Source organism: Falco punctatus (genome assembly GCF_963210335.1).
Source record: "Falco punctatus genome assembly, chromosome: 16".
NCBI lineage: Eukaryota > Metazoa > Chordata > Aves > Falconiformes > Falconidae > Falco > Falco punctatus.
Window position 1 is genome coordinate 3,068,679 of NC_137596.1, and position 23,518 is coordinate 3,092,196.

Consider the following 23,518-nt stretch of genomic DNA (forward strand, 5'->3'; position numbering starts at 1 on the left):
TGCTCAGAGCAGCAAGGGCCTTAGCGAAACCTTCCGTAGCATAAATCAAAGCTTCTCCCAGCAGGCAGAGATCTTTCTCCTCCCTCCCAGCTCCACCAAGCCTTCCCTTTCAAGCTATATATACTTTAAAAGATGTAACCCAGATAATAATTGTTGCTTGTACATCATTCAATGATGCCTCCTTTTATTTCTCTGGAGGATACTTGCGGCGGCGGCTGCTGCAGTCATAGCTGATGAGAGGGCAAACAGGCAATGCATTAAATGTTTAATAAAAATAGAAACGGAGGATGCGTAACAGGGCTCGTTTAGAGCAGGAGGGAGGCTAGCGAGTGAGCACGGACTCAGTGGGCAGGATCATTAGGCACAGGTAGGCAGGCATCCTGGAGGTGGGGGATGATGCTTGGGAGGGAAGAAGTCAACTCCTGGAAGATGCTGCTGAGGGTTTTGGTGGGGCAGATGAGGCAGGCAGCTCCGTCCACTGTAGCTGGAAGCTATTTGGCAATGCTGGGGCTGGGGGTAATAACAGAGAGCGGCGCTGCCATGAGTGCACTGCACTGGTTTTTTGAGGCAAGACCGGACAGCTCATGCCTGACCCCTTTTTGCAGCAGAAACCGCTTCCAGCCCCTAATCTGGTGGGTCCTCTCATTTCTGCTTTGCCCACCACCTGCTAGAGGTGATCCACAGGTTCACTTTGGGATACGTTTTTGCCTTGCAGCTCAGTTTCCCCACAACTCACAGCTCTTTCAAGCAGGGCCTAATAAGCCACCTCCCAGCCAGCACTACCAGCACCCCAGCAACTAGGCTGGGCTTAAAGTCCACTGGCTTAAATCAGACTCCAAAAGCATTTCCAAACTGGTCCAACCTGACTGCAAGCTGCAGTGATGGGAGCTATAGGTGCAGGGAAATGAGGTGTCCCTGGGGCACCTTGGCATTGCCTCTCCATCCTGGGATAATACAGAGTGCCAGGGCTCATCCAAAATCCCTAGGTGGGTGATGAAGGACCCCACAAGCTCCCACGGTAGGGGATGGTCAGCTGGGTGTCATGCACCAGCTTCTTTGCGAGGGGTGTTTAATGAGATGAACTCATTCAAAGCTTGATGAACTGGATTTAATGTGGTTTTAATTGTCTGGGATTGCGTTTTCTTCCGGGTAGAAAGCAAACTGAGGCCATCAGAATGAGCTAATTGGAGCAGGGCAACATTTTTGTGCTGTCAGAGATGGTTTTCACCAGGACTCAGCCCCAGATAGAGAGACCAGCACTGGGGTGTTGTTTCTCAGAGAAAAAGGTCTCTGCAGGCTTTAAGCATCCAAATAGGTTTTCTCCCCCACTTTTTAATGAGCAATTAAAAATAGGGAGCAGGAGGGTGGGGTGCTGGCAACTGCTGATTTTTCAATTGTGCCTCATTTCACCGAAAAAAATGACTCATTTTAGTCACAGCTGCAATTTCATACTGGCTTTAATGCTGAAGCATGAACACAAACACCCATCCTCTCACCTGCTACCAGCTGCCGGCAGGATCGGGCCCTGGCCCCCACACCATCCTGCCGAGAGGGTCCATCTCCTCCGCTGCTCGAGGGATGGGCTGAAAGAGGGTTTGCACTGATGCAAATGACAGCACGTGATGCTCTAAAGAAATGCTTTTAGCTCTACCTTAGAAAACTTTGTCACTGGGGTTACAAGCATCACCTGGGTCTGTCCTGCCAGGTCCTGGGGCTCCTGCCACGTGGGATGGATCCTGTAGGATGCTGATATGTTTTTCTTGCAATACCTTTTACTTCGATAGCAGCTTTTATCCAATAATCTCAGAAGCACTTTACAAGTAATAATTAATTAAGCTTCATAGACTCTTTGTTCAATTCCAGATTATTAATAAATTATACTTTATTATTTATAAATACGTGCCACATCATTTTTCTCTTCTGCTATTACCCTGAACAGTCACTTAGCCAGTATTAGCACAGTTTAATTCCAATTTGGCAAGTGTGCTCTTTAACCCTTTCAAGGCTAATCATTTTTCAGGGGATGCTGAGGAGTTGTAGGAAGAAGAATACAGACAGGCGGTGTGAGGCTCTGGTTGCTCTGACCAGCTCCTCGCTGATGTATTACATATAACTGTGTTGTATGTTTTTACCAAAAGGAGTATTATTTATGCCCTTATCCACACCCAGCAAGAATTAGGTGCATTATTGTGCCTTCATCCCCTTGATAACCCCTGTATAATAGCAACTCCAGGAGCTCCTGCCCCTTTCATTTTACCTCCTCTAAGACTCACCAAAGCTGCTTATCTGAACTGAGAGACCAGAGCCCATTTCTGCTGTGCACCCAAATCCTCTTGACCTCAGCAGCCTCCAACTTAGGCTTGAAGCAACCCAAAAAAACCCCAGACTTCCACCCTGAAAGCGGGACGGCTGCTATGGCAGAATTTCATTTATCAGCAGACCTCACAGGGCGAGAGGCGGGCAGAGGGAAACAAAAATGAGTGAAGAGAAATAAGCCAGTGAGATGGTTTCTCCAAAGCACCGTGTCCCTTTGTGCGAGAAAAGCCGGCAAGAGATGCACTTAATGGCATTGAAAAGAGAGGGCGAGGCTCATCCCAGTTCCTGCAGCAAATAGAGGGGGAAAAGACACTATTAAAGGGCTACAATCTCTGGTGATAGATGCTTGGAAGAAGAGGAGAGGAGGGAAAAGCAGCCTGGAGAAGCTTATGCATTGAGCTGACCTCCTGCAAGCCTGTTGCATCCCTCCTATTACTGAGTTTTTAGGTGGGATGGAGGGGTTAAGCTGCTGCTCGCTGAACTCAGCTGCCTTGCCCAACCACAGCATCTCCACCATCAGCATTAAACTGGCCCATTCCTACTTATTTATTTGGTTTTGGCTGGTGATGCTCCTCCGACTCCTGCTAAGATCCAGGGTGCAGATGGAAAGGGCAGAAATCTGCTCCATGCCATCAGTGGAATCCTAAAAAAATCCCTCTGGACAAGTTAATTTGGGTTGCAGGATGGCAGAATGAGTCCCAGAGCTGCTCTGCACCTTCTAGGTAGATCTAGGTAGGGTTATAACCCAGTTGTGCTTAAAAAAAAAAACAACCAACGCAGCAGCACTGAAAGCGCAGGGCATCCTTTGCCACCTCTTGGCATCGGGCAAAGCAAGGAAATTGTTCGGGACAGAGCCACAGCCCAAAATTTCTGCTGGTTTTTGCAAGCCTGAATGCTTCAGAGTGACCACGAGCGCTTCTGCTCCCCCTCTGCTTTGCTCCTCTCCCGTTGGGGGGCAGGTCTGGGGAGCGGAGGCAGGAGCCAGGCACATCCAGCCTGGCAGAAGATGCTGCAGCCCTGCTCACCCTCAGCTGCCCGTTCTGCCTTGCAAGGAGCTGTTTGAAGGCTGCTGGTGGTGCAGCCAGCCAGCCAGCCCTGCCTTCGGGGAGGAAAACGCTCGCCCAGCTCTTTTCCCAGGCCGTGGGAAGAGTGAAAACACCTGGGTGAGATTTATCTGTGGAGAGGGAGAGCTGCAAAGTGTGAAATGCCACACTGGAGAGAGACGCTGCATGCAGCATCATGGGCTCTGTTGTGATACCCCCACCCTCAGCCCAGTTTTGGGGTAACGTGTGCCTGGGCAAAGCAATGAGGCTGTGCACAGACGCAAGTCCCCCACTGTCTCCCACATCCACAGACCCCAGTAGCCACCAGCCCCATCAAATCCCAAACACCCTGAAGAAGTCATATATTTTACCCCAGTTCAGTTTAGCAACAACAACAACAAAAATTTAAAAAAGGGGGTGGGGAATCCACCTTTAATGTCCCCATTTTCCAATTATTCCTGAATTAATATTAAGCCTGGAAATAAAGGGGGGAGCAGAGTTAAAGAAAGACGTGTTTCTCCTTTCTAAATGGAATTCCGTGCCTTCTAGAAAAGACATCACCAACCGTGCTCATGTCAGGAGGGTGCCAGACACAGACGCTTCTCTAACGCTTCTTTAATCGGTGTTTTGGGAAGCTGAAGAGGTGGCATGGGGAATGTGATGGCGCTGCATCGTATGGGGAAACTGAGGCACAGGGGAGGGATGGGCTCTGCTTTCATGTCCTTCTTCGATGGGCTCGCTTTTGCGATGGGAATTCCAAGCCTTTAAACTATGGGTTACGGCTTTGTGGCCGTATTTCCCAATGGTGAGCGTGCTGATCTGAGCCTGAATCCCACCTCCTCCTCGGGAGAAGGCAAATCTTGGGAAAGCCCTGCTGCCTCCATTTTCCCTATCTATACAATCAGGGCGAAGCCATTCATCCTTGGCCAAGCACCTTGAGCTCCTTCAGAGGATGGGAAAGATCTCTTTCTCCTTCCAAATTAAACCTGCACCCCTCGGGCTGCCAGGAAGATGCTCCTGAGGTAGATTTTCCCCTCGGCTGAGCCAGAACAGCATGTTTGGGAAGGATGCTGAGAGGGAAGCCAAGTACCAGTTGTCACTTCTCCCTGCTTTGATTCCCTTCTTTCTTTTGTTTTATTTGGGTATAATTAACAGCTTTGCTTAATACAGTATTAATTCATTGTGTCATTGCATTAATTAGCATTAAAGAGGTCCTTATATCACTGTCTGTAGCTGCAAGGAGACCAAATCCAGCAGCAAAGTCAGAGAAACTTTTCCATATTCCCTGTCAGAGTGCGTCACAAGGGCAGAGGAAAAACATTCGGATGAGGCTTTTCCCAAAAAAAAGCCATAGCCCAGCAGCACTGCAGCATCCTAATGGGTATTCACAGACAGGAAAATATCTCCGGGAGATGGTTTACTTTCTCCCTGTTGACATTTTTCTTCCCTTTAAGCGGTTAAAGACACCAAAGCCCTGATGTTGTTAGCACGATGTTACCTAAACCCACCAAAGCTGGTAAATCCACTTAAGACTCTCCATATCTTCCTCAGGGGCTGGAGCAGAAGTAACATCTTTTAGCAAGATCAGCCCTTTTTTGGCATTTTTTGGCAGCAGAACTATTCCCACAAGGACTGTTTTCTCCAGGTGACCTCCTGGGAGATGCTCTGAAAAGAGCTGCTTTGACTTTGGGTGGCTTTTCACTCCTGGCTGCCTTGTAAACTGCTGAAAAAAGAGGTAAAATTCCCCAAAAAAATGGCTTAGAAAAAGGGCTAAGCTGGAGGTTTTGGAGAGGAATGAGGTGGGAAGTTCTGGGGTGGTGCCCTGGTTCTGTCAGCACTGCTAAGATTTGGGGATGACAGGAGCGATGGCAAATGATGCTGATGGGAGGGCAGTGGAAAAAAAAAAACCCAACCTTTCAACACAACAGGGACATCTAAAATGGGTTCGATAAAGCAAACTCTCCAATTTTCCAAAAAAATACCCACCCTCATTTGAAGGGAGAGGAGCCAAGCGTTGTCCTAAGGTGGTTTTTAAAGGTGATTTGGAAACTCCAGATGGGGGCACAAAAATGATCTGGGTGGTGCAGGGAGAAATGTCCTTCACCAGGGGGATGCTCAGCCCTGGGGTCACAGCTTTGGGGTGAGATATTTACAGGTGCTAAAAATCCTCTGATGCTCTTCTATTGTGCCCATAAGAGCAAATAAATAAATAAATATATTTGGAATAACTTTTAATATGATTACCTGAACTGACACCGGGAATTTAAACAGGGAAAAAAAATCAATGCAATGTTGAGGCATCTTTCAGCTCTATTGACAGCGCTGGCTGGTGATTTTTCCCCTTGAACTAGCAGAATAAAAACTAAAAGCTGCATTAGTTTTTTTTAATTAAGACTCCGGCATTATCAGGCTTTACAAGACAGAGCCAATGCACAGATGAATTACCATTTAATTAAGCTTTCCAAGAAACTTTTGAAGACTGCAGATTAAACGTGAGCTCTGATTTCTTGCAGGATTATTTATTTATTTATTTATTTTAGGAGAACTTTTAATTGTTTTCCCTGAGCTTGATAAACAATAATAATAATAATACAAATCAGTATCTGCAAGGTATAGCTTGCTGCTTTTCCATTTGCAGAGCATCCTGGATATATAGATGTATATAAATACACTATGAAGCAGTGAAAAGTGAGGTGTATTTATAACCCCGATGTGCTCTCGTTGCCCCAGTCTGAACAGGCAGCCTGGAAAAATTTAAGGAGTCAAACAGAGGGATGAAAGGAAGATTTGGGGGGGAAATATCTATGCGTATTGCTTGCAGGTAATGCCTTTATTTCCCTGCTTTGCCCTGAGATGTAAAAGGGGACAGAGGAGCTGCCTGCACAGAATTACATTAGTTTTCCCGCGGGTTTCTGGCAGCATGTGGTAAACCTCGGAGCAATTGAACGCCGAGCGAAGCTCCGCGCAGGCAGCATCTCGTACCGTTTGTCCCCGGAGGTGATTTCCTGATGTGGGTTTTCGGTTGCCAGGTTTTCCCCGCTGGTATTTACCAGTGGCTTTAAAATTAATGTGTGTGCTTTGGTGCCAATCTTAGCAGGGAGACGGGTATTTGTTTGTTTAGGCCTGGTAGGAAAATGATGTTTTAATCCCATTCCTGGTCAAGTGCAAGGGTATCTGAGTGTCTGCAGAAATGCGGAGCAGGGAGATGGTAAGGATGCAGGGATCCCTTAAGCTTGTGCTGATGGGGTGGATGGAGGCTTTTCCATGTCGGTCCATGTGCCAAGTGCTGCTAAACATCTGGGAAAGTCTCTTCTTGACCTCAACAGCTGGAGTCCACCATCACCCATGAGCAATGATCTTCCTTTTGGAGATGTGGAGCTGATGCAATGTGAAAATATGTGTTGGGATGGATCATGGGACTTGTTATTTATTTCTGCTGTCTCATGGGTACCAAATCTCTATCAGAAAGCCCTGTGATGTGTTTTGGGGGGAAATAATCACCCTGCGCATATGGGAAGCACAAATGCATCTGTGGAGCACAGTGAAAAGCAACACGCCACGATGCTTGGACACTCACACCACCTCGCCATGGCCTTTGGCGTGGTTTGGAAGGACAGGAGGGAGTGAAATGATATCTTTGGTGAGGGTTATGGGGTTTGTTTAAGAAACTGCAGGTCTCGGATTTGCAAACAGCCACTCTTCAAGGGGTCCATCCTGACCTGCCCATCACTACTCCTCAAAGCACAGGCAGAGCCTGTCAGCACCACCACCACCTGCGCTCACCCAACATCAGATGAGACGCTCCCGTTGTTTAATCTAGAAGGAGATGCCTTTGAGCAGGGCCTGAATCATACAATCAACGCACCCCAAGGGACAGGATGGGTCACACCACAAAGCTGTAGGGTCGTGACACCGTTTCAGATGCTGCTCCAGCAGCAGACACCAGTCCAGCTCAGGAGGTTTTGGAGGTGCCACCAGGGATGTGCTTCCTTTTGAGACATCCATGGGTGCGTCTCAACATGCCGCCACAGCAGGAAAAGCCCTGCAGAAGGTTTGTGAGCATAACCAGGCAGAAATAAATGCTTAGACACCTGCTAGGAAGAGAGAAGCACTGCAACAGGATGAGATTATAAAGTGAGAGACCTGGTGAGTTGCTCTGGATGAATCACTAATTATGCACTAATATATGCACTGATTTGCATTTGTGCACAGCCCAAAGCCACACCATGCCCCCCACCAGCACCTTCCCTGCATGCTCAACCCCTTTCTCGAACAGTTTGGGGGTTTATAGCTTGGCAGAGCGTAGGAAAGCTCAGCCTTGAAGCTCCTGCATCAGCTCCTCGACCACTGACAGGGTATAAAAGCAGGAGCTGGAGGTAAACAGAGAGTTTGCAAAGTGCTCCCCAGCTTGCTTTGACTTGCTGCATGCCTCATGTCTCAGCTGGTTTGATTTCCAACATGTTCCCTCTTTATGAGCTGCTCCACACCTCACTTGGGTCCCCACGAAAGCAAGAAATCCCAGCCCTGTGTCAGATATGCAAGTGTAAGAAATTCTGGGGACCCAGCCCCTAAAGTGGCTAATTTATTTTTTTTTTCCAAATTTATTTTTTTCCCCAAAATGAGACAACTCTGCCCACCAAATCCAAGCTGGAGCACCTGCCCAGGGCTGGCATCAACACTGCGGCTCCAGTGCCATCTCATGGGTATGCTGAGATGCTGCAGCCCTGCCCGGTGTGTGGATGGACCGATGGATGCTCTCGGGCCTCATCCAGACCCTCTCGCAGCAGCAGTGCCTTGCCTGGAGTGGAGCAGATGTGTGTGACCCTGGCGGGACATCCCTATTTGAAGGTGGTGATACCAGAGGAGAAGGAGCACATCACACCAGGACTTCCTGCACCCACAAAAAAAAAAGGAAAATCATAAAAAAGTTGCAATTCTTATGGGAATGGCTGATTTTCCCCAAGATTTGGGGACGCAGAAAGGGATGGGAGCCGTCTGCTGGTGCATCACTGCATCCCACTGTCACTGCCAGCATTCACACGTTGCATTTGCTGAAGCAAAATGCCCAGGTTGGATTTTTATTTTTTTTTTCAGTGTTAAATTCTTACAGGGGAAAGAAGATGAGAGGGGCTTTAGTTAAAAAAACCTGCTCGACACAAATATTTTGATGCTTGTCTTTGCCGAGCCACCGCAGAATTAACCGGGGGTGATGTCTGAGCTTACAGACGTGTCTCTTGGGCTCTGCAGGCAGACCTGGAGATGGCAGTGCAGCCCTTCAGATGAAGAACATCCATCCCATGCCTCTCTCCTAGGAGATGCCAGGAGAAAACCCAATGGCCAAACCCTTGTTTTCCTCCTCAGGCTTTTTTTCCCCCCTCCCCTGTGGCTCTTGAAATGAACATTTTGCTGGGTTGTGGGTTTTTTTCACACCTGAAAATAATGTGCTGGGGTTTGGGGGTGAGCTGAATTCAGGGCAACGGGATGAGCTGCTAAAAAGTTCCTAAAACCTCTCGCCGCCAAGCTCCACACAACCCCGATGAAGTCAAACACAGCCATCCCAACCGCTACACTGCAAAGGGAAAAAAATATTTATACAAATCGCCATGGGAAAGCCATCAACGCTGAAAAATGCCTTTCAGAGCTTGCACAACACAGCTACACTCAGCGAATGATTTAATATAATATTTTAATCCCGAGCAGTGATTTGGCCAAGTTTTTTCCTTTTTTTTTTTTTTTTTTTTTTTTTTAAATAGATTCTAGCTCTTTTTCATTTCCCTGGGGCAAAGCTTAATTTTCTGGGTTCCCTGACTTGAAAGGTGTATCTAAGCCATCCCCTCACCCCTCTTGGCAAGCCCTGAAGTGCAGGAGCATGCTTGCAGGAGGATTTACACCATCCAAGGCTTTCCCTAACACACACGTTACGTGTGTGCATCCCTGTATAAACAGGCACATTTCAAACCCATCAAATACAGGCGGGTTTTTCATCTTGCCCTTTTTGTCCCAAAGTGACATGGGTCAGCATCGATATTCTCCAGGGCGTGATTTGCGATTTTTATTTTCTTTCTGGATTTGAAAACGGAGGCTTACCAGTGTGCTCAGGAGCAGGTGGGAATTGTTTTCTCCCGTGGGAGCATTTCCAAAGCCCGAGGGTAGTGTAGCCCACGGGATGCTCACAGGGAAGCCTGCGATGGACTTTCCCAGGGCAGCTGGGATGGGGAAAGAGAAGCACTTGCCATCCAGGCTACCAATGAGTTATAATCCCTAAATATTAAATTCCTAAATTCATGCACATCCTCATCAACAACACACAACAAGCCCCATCAGACTGGCTGCTCGGCGGGGCAGCCGGACCTCTGTATTGACCTGGAAATAGTTCAGTGCCTCAGTTTCCCCACCTGGAAATTAAAGCTTGGTAATTACAAGTAATGTGATAAACACATGCAGAGGCACACTGAAACCTCACTGCAGATTGCCTGCAAGGATAACAGCTAACATTATAAACCCATTATAAAAAAAATCCCGTTTGGGGCTGCTTAGGAGAGGGCTGAGCTTTGGGGCTGGAGAGCTCTGGGCTTGCCCTGGGCCCTAATGCATCTTTTCTTTTTTTTTTTATTTTTTTTTTCCCCAAGGAAAAAAGCAGAGGGGAAAAGGGTTAAGAAAATATAAGAAGCTCTCTTTTTTGCTGCTGGCTTCAGCAGAGAGGTTTTGGGTTCTTTTACGTTGTGAGAAACCCAGCCCTGGTGCTCCCAGCCACAGTCCTGTCTGCAGCTCCTTTCGGGATGACACTTTGCGTAACCTCTTTTCCTTCCCCATGCAAAAATACATCAACATAGGAATGTTCAGCCACTTTTCTCTCCAGGATTGGAGAGAAAATGGAATTTTAAGGTGTTTGCAAAGGGATTCCCTCTAACATCAGGCTGAAAGAGCAGAGCGATGACCCCAAAGCTGAGGTTCATAATCCAGAGGAGAAACATCAGTAACCAAGTGCGAGAGCCCAGCACCATGGCTTTTTTTTGGACCCCAAATACAGAATTCCACTGGTGTGATCTCAGGCTCAAATGAGCCATGTGTGTGCTCCAAAATCGCCTGAGCTTGGGGAAATATCGTGCTGTGGATGGGATGGGTCCTGCTGTTGCCTTTGGCTCAGCTCCAGCTGGAGCTGCCTGGGGAAACACATCCCTAAAGGTCCCAGAGGGTGACCTGCCTCGACCTTCTGTCAAGCACCCTGATATTTATCCCCCCTACAGTGCTTCTCAAAAGAAAGGGTGGTGGAAAACAGCCCCTCCACCAAGGTCAGCCCACTGAGGACAAGATTTAATGGCAGTCCTGGTGCTAAGCCTCAGTTTCACCCTCCTTTCCCCACAGCATGGTCCACGAATCCCTGAAAACAGGCAGTGAGGGCTTCCTGAAGAGGACAACATTTCAGTTTCTATCATTTGCTGCCAGGAATTGTGATTTATCTTCTGATAGCTGGGATGTTTGGAGGCAGCAAGGTAATGCCTGCCTGCCAGTTGCAGACTCCCTCTGCTCCCTGCTGGCAAAGCAGCCTCCGAGGAAGCCACCACCAGCATCAGGCTTTAGAGACGGCCAAGAAAATTGATCTGAAGAAGAAATGCAAAAAAAAAAAGTGAAGTAAAGGAAAATTAAATAAGTTTTCTGCAGTCTCTGGTTGGGCTTATTCTTGGAGTGGGTCTGTAAGCACAAACCAGCAGACAGTGGAGCAGCCAAGAGGGAAGGGTGGCATCCTGCTCCCTCTGAAAGCCACACAAACCCACCCAAGGAACCATCCAGTTGCAGGTAGGTCCAACCCCATCAGTCAAGAACATGTTGTTGCTTTTGGGCCCTCTGGTTGCCATCAGCCTCTCCAAGGCACTGGACTGCCAGTGGCTCCTGGTTTGGGGAAACTGCTGCTGCTGCTGCAGAGGAGGAGGTAGCCGTGATGCTCCAGCCCTTCAGCTGGCTGTCACACGTGTCATCTCCTGAGCCAAGGAAAATTCCTGGAGGTACATCAGTGCCGGTGTCCTCAGTCCCTCAGCTGCCCTGCCTTGCTCTGCAAGGATGATGATGGAGGGGTTTGCTTTATTCATGCACTATGGGAATTCAGGCAGAGCTGGCTGGGAATAGGCAGGATGTTACAGAAGCAAGAGAAGAGGGCATGGATGCAGCTCCAGCTCCTGGCACATGGTTTGGGATGAAGCAGCTCCTGGTACATGGCTTGGGATGAAGCAGCTCCTGGTACATGGTTTGGGATGAAACAGCTCCACTGGTACATGGTTTGGGATGAAGTAGGTGAGCAGGCCAGTAACTAGCCCCAGGAAGGGGAATGCTGCTGGTTTGCACTGGGAAATGAAAGTTCAGGTCTTGCAGCCAGCTGGCCCTGAACAGCTGGAAAGCCTTTCACCTGTGCCATGCCTTCCTCAAAAAGGGATCTGAAAACCACGTGAAAGACTAGAAGAAAGCCAAAAAAAGTCCCTAATGTAGCACTTTCTGTTCTCTGCTTTGAAAGCAGAGGGTTCTGCCTTTCTTTGCGAAACCCCAGTGGTGAGCAATGCTCAGCATCAGCCTCAAGTTCCCCATTCCCTGCTTTCAAAGTTGTCATATCACATGTGAGTCCACAAATCTCCTGAATTAAAGGACAAGAAGCAATATCTGGGGAAGCTGAGCGCCTGTCTCTGTTGCATTCAGCTGCTGGAGCTCGGAAATGACATACACGGACTTTTTTACCTGGCAAAACCACTAAAGAAAATACAATTAAAAAATAAAATCTTCTTTGACTTGCAAAATCAGCCCTGTGCTTGCAAAAGAGTTGTTTAACGAATTCCCTCTCTTCTAAGGTTTGCTAGTTGGGGTAAATTTCCTTCTGGTTAATTGCTGAAGTCAAATCCATGCAGTGCAGCCTTCTATGTGGCCATGCTAAGTCCAGCAAATAAGCCTGATGTAAACCAAAGGCAGCTCTCATCAGCCTCCACCGAGGCAGCGGCGAGGAGCTCGGCATTGCCACCAGTCCTGGTCCTCTCACGGTGCGAGTCCAGTGCTCCCAGTTCAGATGGGGAACATCAGTGCAGGGAGTTCCCTGGGGAGAGCAATTCTGCTTTCAACTAGCTCCTTCCCTTAATTCAAACTAAGTTCCCTATATAGTAAAGCTTTAACTCTTCAGGTGTGCTTTTCCTCCCTTTAAATTTGAATATTTTGCATAGCTATTAAGACACAAATATATACAAGTGCTGTCACATGCGTATATATTCTCAGGCATATATAATATACATAAACATTCAGGCTGAGTCAGTATTTGGGAGAGAATTACAACTCGAAGTGACACAAGCACAGGTGGATGTAAAACTAGTCCTGGCAGAAATACACGTTTCATGAATGAAAGAGTTTGTTTTATATTAAGCCATGAGAAATTCCCTGGCTTCAGTTCACAAATGCCTTTTGCAGTTCCCATTCCTCTGATGTTCTCGATCGCAAAAAAAAAAAGCCCCAAAGGCAGCATTTCCATGGGATGAGCAATTAGCCTCCCACCCAGGGGAAGGCGCTTCAACACTGCTGTAGTGCTCGGGAAGATTTTTTATCTGGATTTTGTCTGGTTTGGGATCAATCTCCCCCTTTTGCAGTTATATCCAGGCTTCTTGCCAGTCTCCATGGCAGTGCAGATGCTTCGTGACCCCGACATCCCGCTGCATCTCCTCTGTGCCCAGGAGCCAAATGCTTTTACCTCTTCTGGATCTGCTTGGGGGGGGGGGGGGGGGGGGGGCAATATTAGACCCAGCACAGTCCCTGCTGACAGCTTGACCTGAATTGAACTCCAGCAAGAGCTAAAAATCTCCTTATCCACCTCCTTTGGGCCATATCTTGTTCTCTCTTACACTGGTATTGAGGTTAATCATATTACAGACAGCGGAGGTGCACCTATGCATGATCAGAATAAGGGATTTAGGCTTTAATTAAGGGGTGATGCATAGCAACAACCTCCAGCAGCCCTTGGGTTTTTCATTATACTAATTAATTTGGCTGCTTTGGGGCTCTACTGTAAACCCCCGAGACCTGGCTGTAAAAAATACAGGCTGTAAATCAGTGGTCCCATCACCCAGCACCTTCTGCTTTATTTCAAAGCTCTGCTTTACATCGCGTTGCCCTCCTGCCTTCCCGCTGGAGCTGTGCAGGGTGTTTGAACCAAGACCTCTCCAGCTCCAGAAAGCTTAACAAGCCACGGTTTTCCTAAAAAGTCTTTTTTTTTTCTTTCTTTTTTTTTTTTTTTTCCAAGGTGATACCCCCATGTTACAACTGGCTCTAAGTGGGCAGAGCGTGAGTTTCCCAAGAGCACCTCCCAGTGAAGAGCTTACCTCTGACCAGCATCACTCCTCTCTCCTGCTCCCCCCAGGAATGAAAAAGCCATTCAGGAAGACTTTTGGGGATGTTTGGCTAATTTTCTACTGTTTTAAGAGGCAGAAAGTTAGAATCAAGGCTTTCCTGAGATGTGCATCGCTAGACGTATGAAACCCTGGGTGCAGGAGTATCTCTTTGATAGGAGTTGTGTTGATGTTCAGCCATCAGTGATGGTTTTAGGGCTGCCAAGGTGCAGGCTGAGATGTCCGGGTGTGACTTCCCAGGGTTTTCACTCAGATCTGATGCAGCAAGCGGTTGGATCCAGATGCTGAGAGGGGAAATACCGGTGCTCAGCACCCTGCTCCTGCCATCGTCCATACGGCCATCATAGCAGGGTTGCAGACATCTCTGTGGACCAGAAACTGCTCCACCACCACCATCCCCCCCAAGGTTCTGTATCCCCCTTTCCTACACCAGCTCCACAAGCTTTGCTCCCTAAAGCCTTATTTTTACTCCCATTTGCTCATGGAGGAGGGTTTGCTCCTGGTTCTAGTAGCCTTGGCTAGATGTGATACACTTGGAGGAAGCAACAACCCAGATGGGGCTGCAGATGCAGATGGAGAGCACGGCGTTACCTTGCGGGAAAAAAACTCACCTTTGAGTCCTGCATTGAGAAAAACTGAGCTAGAAGGCCCCAGAAGAGGCTAAAGACAGGCTTCTCCTAAGGAGCACTGCTGGGTGTCAAGGTGGGACTTCAATCCCTTGATCTGTGGGGAAAAAACCTTGAATTTTCCATATTTCACTCTCCTTTGGCTTAGGGCTAAGGGCAAGCCCTTAACTTGTAAGGATAACTCCATGCCAAGCACCCCAGGCAAAATCCCACCCATGAGCGGGCAATAATCCTGGCTTAAATAAAGTGTAATTTCCCTGCTTGTTATTTGTAGCATCATACATGGTACAGCAAAAAACTGAGGGATATTGAAAAAGAAGAAGAAAAAAAAAAAAAGAAAGAAAAAGAAATCATATGGAAGCAATTAGCAGCAACTTCATTCAAAAAAACATTAAGGTGGTTGTAGCATTAAGGCTCAAGTGATCTGTACTCTGGGACCATAATTCACCGACACTTAATAGCATTTACCCTGCAGATGTGCATTTTATACAGAAATATCAGCTTACCACTTTGAAAAATTAACCTATTGAAGGCTGTCAAGCCATGGACACGCTCTGGGGAGTATTGGATGTTGGTTTTTTACCTACAGGCTGGGGGGGAGATGGGTTAATTAGGGAACGGGGATCTTTTAATACGGTGGCAACAGGAGGAGGTTGTACCCTTTGTCTTATGAGAAAGGAAATTTCCCTTCTTGTAAAATTCACGGTGATTTGGGCAGGTATTGGAAAAAGCAAAAGTTTTCCAGTTTCGGGAAAGGGGGAAAGGAAGATTTGGAGAGTAGTGGATGCAATGCCTCCGGGCAGATGCTTTCCATACGGCACTTCTGCTTATAGGACACTACGCATGGCAAGAGCAGCCAAAAATATTAACGTGATTTGAAAGAGTTTGGTGATTTTAAAGCAAAAAATGGTATTTTGCTCCACAAAACGCAGCTTTGCTCATTTTGGTCTTTTTTTCCTTCCCCAGTGCAGGGCTGCAGTAAATGCTGGGCTTTCCTATGGGGCAGCAATTGTAATTTCCAATCTGGTTTAGCGCCTGGAGTGCTGGGTTGCCTCTTTGGAGGGGGATGCATTCAGATTTATTCTGCAAGGCATCATTTGGCGATGAATTATTACCTGCCATCCGAGGGTGAAAGAGGTGGGGATGCTCCAAGCCCCCTGAAGAGACCGGCAGGACCCATCGAGGGCTGCAACAGCGGTCAAGCCTCTGCTGAGAAATTTTGGATGCTGCCCAAGTGGGGAGGCAGGATGAGGCCAAAGCAGCTTTGCTGTCCCTTGAACTGCTGGAGTTGATGGCGAGGCAAAAAAAAGGAAAGAAAAGAAGATTTTGAGCTCATCAGCTCAATGAGAACTTCACGGAGGATTATTATTCCACCCTAATTTAATTTGTCCAAGATAAAAAGGAAACTGCTCCCACTGCCATCCATGGGGAGACCAGGCACTCTGGGGGAGCGATCTGGGGGCCAGACCCTGACCCCTTTCCTCAAGGCCACCCGATGATGCTCAGCCCTTCTGCTGGTGACGGTGCAAATTGACACCAGGATCAGATCCCTCTCTTGCCATGCCAAACCCTTGGCATCGGGACATTTTTCCACTCCACACCCCAACTCCGGGCTTTGGGAACGAAAAGTTTCCAGCACCACTCCCTGTCTGTATGGAAGGTATTGCAAAGGGAAGAAACACTCGTCAAGTGGATGTGGAGGGTCCTGCGATGTGCCAGTATTAAATCTGGGGGTTGCTTTATACCACCTCTTGGGGGGGAGATCCAGCTCCCAGGATTGCAGCAGGACACACGGGAGCCAGCGCTAGCCAAGGCGTGGAGCTCTGAGCTTTCCCACTGCAGAACCTGGAAAATAACATTTGCCAGACCCCAGCCTGCCCTTGTCTCCTCTTTTTAGGGTGAAAACCTTCTTTTTTAAAATATATAGAGTTATCTATGCATCTAAATGTGCTTACTTTACTAGGCACAGCCATGCCATCAGCTCAACGCAAGCCAGTAGGAAACAGCCCTATAAATAAACTCGTACCTCCGCCCAGGAGGTCCCTCTCCCTACAAAGGTCTCAAAGCCCTGGCAAACAACACCCTGTTTCACCATCAACCTTATATTAAACCAAAGTGATTTCTCATCCCTCTGGGTCACCTGGGGCTCATTTGAGGGTTTTCTTCCCCCCCCATCCCCCCCACGCCTCTGCCAGCCAGCCCTGTCAGGGATGTTTTAGTGAAAATGCAAAGCACCTCCGTATTTTTGCTGTAGGTACGTATATTCCAGAAACAGCTTTGAGCAAAAAGCATAACACATATATAAGTACCACCCCCACCCCCCACCCTCCCCGAGTCATCATAAACCTTCGGCATCGTCTGAATCAAAGGGCTTTGCAGGGCAAACAGTTTGCAGGCGGCCCGCGGAGTGTCGTTTCACTTTTCATAGGGGAAAAAAAAAACCAAAAAAACCACAAAAGGGGGGGAAAAAAAAAGAAAGGGAAAAGAAATAGAAAAAAAAATATGAAAGAAAAAATAGAAAGGAAAAATGGGGGAAAAAAGAGAAAAGGAGAAAAACTGAAAGAAAAGAGAAAAAAGAAAAGAAAAAGAAAAAGAAAAAAAGAAAGAAAAAATAGATAAAAAAAGATCCTACACAACCCTGGCACTGAATTAAAAAAGCAAAACCCAAGGTCTCTCTGTTAACGCATTTCAATTACCGAGGTGAATGCTGCTCTCACACACCACAGGGACTCGGGGTTATTTATTCAGCCTCATAGATCACGGGCTTTTCTTAGCGGGAGTTAGGAGCGGGATCTTGTCTTCCCCATCTCTTTGAAGAACAATAAGGTACATGGAGGGGGAAAAAAAAGCCTTTTTTTTTTGAAGGGCACGTATTTAATCTTATCAGAGGCAAGCAGGACAATAACAGGAAAGGGTAGGGAGGCCTCGCCAGGGGATGCTGAGGGAAGGGCAGGGAGTAACGAGGGGTTAAAAGCAAAATTCAGCTGTGCCCCCAGGGACACATCTAATCAGAGGTCTGGCTGCTGGGCTGATATTTAACCTGGCAAAACACCATTCGGAGCCGCACAATGAAAAAGCCGGTTGTGCGCAGACAGGTTGGTAATGAGGAAGGCAGGCGAAGGGATGAAAGGCTGCTTCCCCTCCTCGTCGGATTGAAAATTCACCTCTTTCCAGTAAAACGTGCGTGATGCTACACAGGTTCAAGGGCACGGCGAGAAGGGATGGGTCCAGCTCCTCCTGCGGTCCTTCTCTGCCCATCATATTTGGAAATCGGGGTGACAGTTGCCCCAGGCAGAGGGGCATGGCTTTTGGCTACCCCATCCATCCTCCCTCTCTGCCTGAGCATGGCTAAACCTCTGCTCCCCATCCTCAGCCAGGATCTGACCCATAATTGTTCCTGGCAGCCTTAGGAAAAATATAAAGGCACTTTCAGACAGTGCCAAAGTAGTGTGTTAGGATTTTTTCCCCTAGAATGACCCTTTCCTGCTCTGAAACTCCACAGAAAAGGGTATTTTGTGTCGGCAGCGTCTTCTGTCCAGAGCTGGTTGCTCCCGGATGCTGAATAATTGATGTGACAAATATTGAGGTGTGCTTCAAAGAGATTATTCGACAGTTTTCTCCCCTTTAATCCATACTTCCTCCACTGCCAGGATCAGGAACTGCTTGAAAACATCACCAGGCAGAGGGCTGAAAATGGAGAAAGAAAAAGCCCTCCATCAAAAAGCTGTGAAAGCCCTTGAGAGGAGGATGCTGCAGATGCTGAAGGCATCAGAGCAGCCTGGCCCTGGCATCCCCGCTGTGCCCCATTGCCTAGCTAAAGGCCTTTGGCTATGAAGTATCGCAGTTCTTGGGACTATTTCATGCTTTTACCCCAAAGAAGTGAAATGCTGATCTTTCAGAGCTCACTTCTGTATTAGCACTGAATAAATGCATGTCGCTGCTTTGCCGTCAACCAACGTGGCACGGGGATGTCTCTACCCGCTGTTTTGTTTGATCACTTTACCCAGTAGCTGTTGTAATGTTAAACATAAAGACCTTTGGAAATCGGATTTTGCATCTCCCTGGGCCCTCTCGGTGGCAGGCCATTAGCTCGTCACAATATATTGTTTTATTGGTGGCATCTTTTAATTACCTAGCAATAGGCACTTCATCGGCGGGATCTCAGTGATCCTAGATCAGGGTTTCTTCATGAATATTTTACTGGCATTTTTATTGCACATGTCAGAAAACTCAAGAAGAGGTGGAAGGAAAACAAGTGATTGAAGACTTTGGAAATGAAAGAGAGAAGGTGAGGAGAAAAAAAAAAAAGTACGTTTATGAAGATAATTAAGAGGAAAGCAATGCGACAAAGACTCCTGGGGCACAGATGCGTGGGGCAGCCAAGCCAAGAGCAACGCAGCGTTAGATGTGATTCATGTAAAGAATAAAACCCCATCACTTGGGAGTATTTGGGAACCGAGTTGCTGGCAGCAATTCAGTCCCCAGGGAGGGCTGGCAGGGCAGATGTGGGGTCTAGCGAGCTACTCGGTGGGGAAAAAGCAGCTGAAAGGTAGAGGTGTGATGCTTGTGGTCCAAGGCACACACTCTGCTCAAGACTGGAGATCATTCCAAATACTTCTCTTAATTATTTAAGCTTGACAAGCAGCGCTCAAAACCTCAGCTATGCCTGATTCAGAGTTGGGACTTCTTCCTCCCTTATTTCCAAAGCTCACCCCAAGCTGCTGAATTTTGCAGGGAAAACAACTTCTCTGCCTCTCCTGGTGAAGCTTTTCTGTTTTGCATCCAATAAATATTCATCGGCCAGGAAAGCAGAGCCAGCAAGAAGGAAAGGCTGGGGCTGCAGCGGGCAAGGAGCTTTGAACCTCTCTGCTCCTGTATCAGCTACTGGTTAAAATAAAGATAATAACAGAGGCTGTCTGCTCCCAATAGCCCGCAAGCCCCCTGTATGAGGCTGTGCAAAAGCTCTGCTCCCCCGTTCCCCCGCTGATAAAGCAGGACTGTGCTTTCTCCTGGATGCTACAAGGCTAAAATAACTCCGTGCCCTCGGCTCCCAACAGTCCGGGCTGCGTAATGACCTCGATCCCTTTTTCCCCACCTCACTTGCGAGGTCTGGGGAGTTCTGCTTTCTTCCAAGGTGATGATCTCCAGGCAATTTTACAGCCGGGAAGTGCAGGGATAAAATGTAGCTTCATCATCCAAGCCAGGGAGAAAGTGTCATGCCTAATGAAGCCTTGTTGATCTGGTCTAGGGCCGAAATGTTTTGCAGGTGCTTGTTGCGGAGAAGAGGACAGATAATGAATAAAACATGTTTGTACTTTCGTCTCCAGTAAATGTGACAAACTCAGATCTTACGGCTGGGGGGGGGGGGATGATATGAAATATGAGTTGGAGCTCATCTGAAAAGCTCATAACTAATCCAAGATGTTGTGCTGTGTAGTCTTGCTGCTACGGGGTATGGGTCGAGCCAGGTTTATAAGGGACCGGGGAAATAGAGAGGGGGCTGGTGTTATCTTTAAAAAGACAGCAGGATGTGACCTCTGGCCACCGATGATATAATTTTGCGCATTAAAGAGAGGGTTGTCTTCATCCCTTTGCTCGAAGACTGATCTGACCCCGTTGTTTTCGAGCCCAAAGGAGAAGCCAAAAGGGGAAAAAACATTTTAGATGCCAAAGCTTATTACATTAAACTGCACATGCTAAAAAGCCTCCAGAGCCCTTCAGGATTATTAGCACTCTGAGGTCAGCAGTTGCAATGAGCAGCCAACAAATAAAGGATCGTTTAGGAGCAGTGATTCTCCGGTATTTATTCCTGCTTGGTTCTCCCAGCACCCCACTGATGCACCCCAGTTTGCAGCTGCTCATCCTCTCAGGCCTGGGCTTTCCACCCTTTTTGAGGACCAAGTCATGATTTTCTATGGGAAGTTAACTTTTTATCCTACCAGCGCTCGCTGGAGGGTCTGAGAACTAGAGGCTGAACTGAATCCACATGGAAAAACGACCTGGGAACGGGACCAGCCCGGTGGCTTCGGTGCTGGGGATGCATGGGGTACCGTGTCAGCTCCCTGCCCCACGCACAGCCCCTTAGAAACACCCTGGCTTCCCTCCAGCCCAAGGAGGAACAGAAATAGCTCAAAGTCTGTGCTCTGAACACCCCTATTAGTCAATTAATTCTTTTCTGATCCATTTTCACTATGCCTGCACTTCCTTTTACATCATCATTCTTAATTAAGGATCCAAATATTCCCTTGGAATACACCTACGCTCAGTCTAAATTAAGCAAAGAAAGGGTTAGCTACGTGCTCCAGGTCAGTGCTGAGTTCAGTTCCTGGAGGTCCTCCTCTCTTCTGGGTTGTTTTTCTCTTTCCACAATCTCTTTCCCTCACTTTTTGAACCTGACCCCATCCATACACATTGTCATTGTGACTGGTAAAAAATAAAAGCAATGATATGTTCCATTGCAAATTAAAAATAGCTTGAAGTAGAAGTCTGGGAGAAAGTGCTGACTTTGTAACACAAGGGACTGCGTCTCCAGCTGGTTCCAAACAGCACGCTCATTTATCTTCCAATTAATTAGAATTTTTTTGCTGGTCTATGTTCAGGAGGGTTCTCCCAGTTACAAACTACACAGCTGAGGTCACGGAATGCAGAGCGCCCCGTATCTCAGCTCAGCAAACCATGAGCTGCCATCCAGAGACAGGTCCTGGGCTCAGACCTAGGGCTCCAGGATGGAATAATACAAAATCAACAAAAAGCATAATATTCCCAGGTCCTAGCTTGCAAAATCGTGCATGTTCGGTAATGCAAAAAACAACGTACTGATTTAGGAACATCCTGAAATGAACCCTTGCTTTTTGCTTTTGGGCGTTGCTTTATTCCTTGTGGGATTATCCCTCTACTCCCTAGCCTTCTGCACCTTGTTGATCATCTCATGTGTTTCATGTTGAATTTTAATGTCTCCTAGGAGCTGGCTCAGAGCGCTTCAGCCCTGCAGGATCCCACCACTGACCTCAGGTATTGCGTTAGACAAGCCTGGGTCTCTCTTTTCCCTTCCTTTCTGTCTGCAGGTTTTCTGTATTCTTTAACCCAGATGGCTTTGCCCTGTCAAAAACATTAACTGTCATAACTACTAAAGGCATCTGCTCAATTGCTTGGGTTTGGACCTGTTTCTCTTTCCAAGAGGAAAGAATGAAAGACTGCACGGGCTTTCAAATCCACCCTGATTTGCCAAAAATACTTCAGCAACAAACACGTGCTTTGCACACGAGTTCCCTATCTGCCAGAAAATCATGTTGGCAAGCTTTTATTTTTATTTTTTTTAAAAAAAAAAGACTTAAAATCCCAGAAAAAGTGTAATTCTTTCTATATCAGAGCGTGCTGATTCCTATCCTGAGGTCAGGAGCACGTTAAAGCAAATACATAGATGGTCCTGTAAAGCCATAACCTCCCTTTGAAACCTAGAAGCCACCTGGACAGCACAGAGACGGGGCATTAGCACAGCCCACAGGGATGCTCAGGATGCTCAGGGTGCTGTGCAAGGTTGCTCAGGGCAACAAGGCAGTACAAGCAGGATTTTGACCGCACAGGTGGATTTTAGGCACCAGCGGACCCGTTTGGGATCTCAGGAGGCATCTGTGATGGTCTTGGAGCTACCCTTGCTTCACAGCTGTGCCAGCACAGGCTGCAGGCAGGTGACTCCTGCATCCCTCTGTGAATCTCATTTTCCTTCTTGTTTTCTCAGGTGTGCAAAGAGGTCATTTTGTGGATGGTGGTAAGTAGCATCTCTCTTCAGGTGCAGTTTCAGCCCCAGGAAACAGGAATTACATGCACGGACGTGAGAGAGATATATATATCACTTAATGAATTCATGGTGTGCACGCACGTGGGTGTGTTTTATGGCTCATTTCCCAGCCCTCCTAGCCCAAAGACTAAAGCATAAGTCCTCAAAACCCCAACTCAGCAGGTATTTGGGGGATTTGAATCATCAAGAGTCCCGTTTTTGAGAGTTTCATAACTTTTATAAGCAGGACACGTTGCAGCTGAGACTTTGCACAAACTGGTGGAGTCACAGCCTCCCCTGCGGAGGTGAAACCACCGAAGGCTCAGCTGCTAATTCCAAATGCACGCAGGGAAAACCTTTTAACCACATCCCTCCGCATGCTCTGTGAGGTCCCCAAGTCTGACTGAAAGCTAATTTAGTGGCAGCTTAGAGAAGCTGAAGAGGCACAACCTGGCTGCATTCTTCTTCCCCTCCTTGTGCATCCTCCAGGACCTGCTGACACCTCCAGTTCTGCTGAACTGGGAAAAACCCATCCTTTGGGTCCCACCAAGGAAGGGAAGAGATGGTTATGAAGCCAGAGGAGGGGGGGGGGGGGGGGGGTGTCTGCTTTGTTCTTTATTGTTTTCTGCAAACTTTATTTATTTAGTTCTTTTGTCAAGGCCCCAGGTGGGGGATGAGCTGCTGGAGGAAACGACGCCAAAAGGCACGTTGCATCGGTGAGCACAGCCTGGCTTTCCAGAGGCTCTCTCTGGTTTTAGTCTATTTTCTTGCCTCGAAAGCCAAACTCAAGCAATCAGACTTCAAAAAAGCATTTAAAAGTCACGGGTGAGGGAGTTGGAAAATGCTTTAACTGGCTTTTGAAAGAGCCTTTAAATTGCCATCGAGCAATCTTCTCTAAGGCATCTTTCTCATTAGCCAAATTCATTAGAAAATTCACCTCTGCACCTCCACTCGGTTTTTTGCCTTTGTCCCTTTCCCCACTTCGTTGTGCTGTGCCCCCGTTAAAATTAGAAAAGAAAAATGCAGAAAGGAAGAACAAAGGAAAGAAAAAAATGTAAAGAAATGAAATCTCAAAAAAGACAGGGGTGACTTAAAATCCGAGCAATGAATCCATTCCCAAAGCCATCTTCACGATATTTTTATATCCCTGAGCCCTTGCTGGTGTCTGTTGCTGTCTGACTGCATTTCCTTGATTTCATGGATGGAAATGGTACTTCTTCCCATTACTTATGGCCAGCAGACCTGGGGAGGATTCTTACTCTGCTCAAGGAGATAATACACTTGGGGGTAAATTGAGAAGTTTCTGTGTTTCAACAGAACTTGCCAAGTTTTTCCATATTTTTGCTTTCTTGTTATTTTCTCCATAGATTCACAGGCATGAAACCA

General features: G+C 47.4%; 1 long non-coding RNA gene across 5 annotated transcripts; it reads right to left on the reverse strand.

The window, feature by feature from the left end:
- Window positions 1-525: 525 nt before the first annotated feature.
- On the reverse strand, window positions 526-22,707 carry LOC308054212. Of its 5 annotated transcripts, none has more exons than XR_013924025.1 (4): window positions 17,052-22,707; window positions 15,471-15,637; window positions 13,703-14,653; window positions 12,584-13,088 (listed from the first exon to the last, which is right to left on the reverse strand). It is a non-coding gene; the product is annotated as an uncharacterized lncRNA (long non-coding RNA). The 5 variants fall into 5 exon arrangements; XR_013924026.1 differs by having other exon boundaries at window positions 13,703-14,013; window positions 14,341-15,637; XR_013924024.1 differs by lacking the exons at window positions 12,584-13,088; window positions 13,703-14,653 and adding an exon at window positions 526-8,250.
- Between the last annotated feature and the right edge of the window lie 811 nt (window positions 22,708-23,518).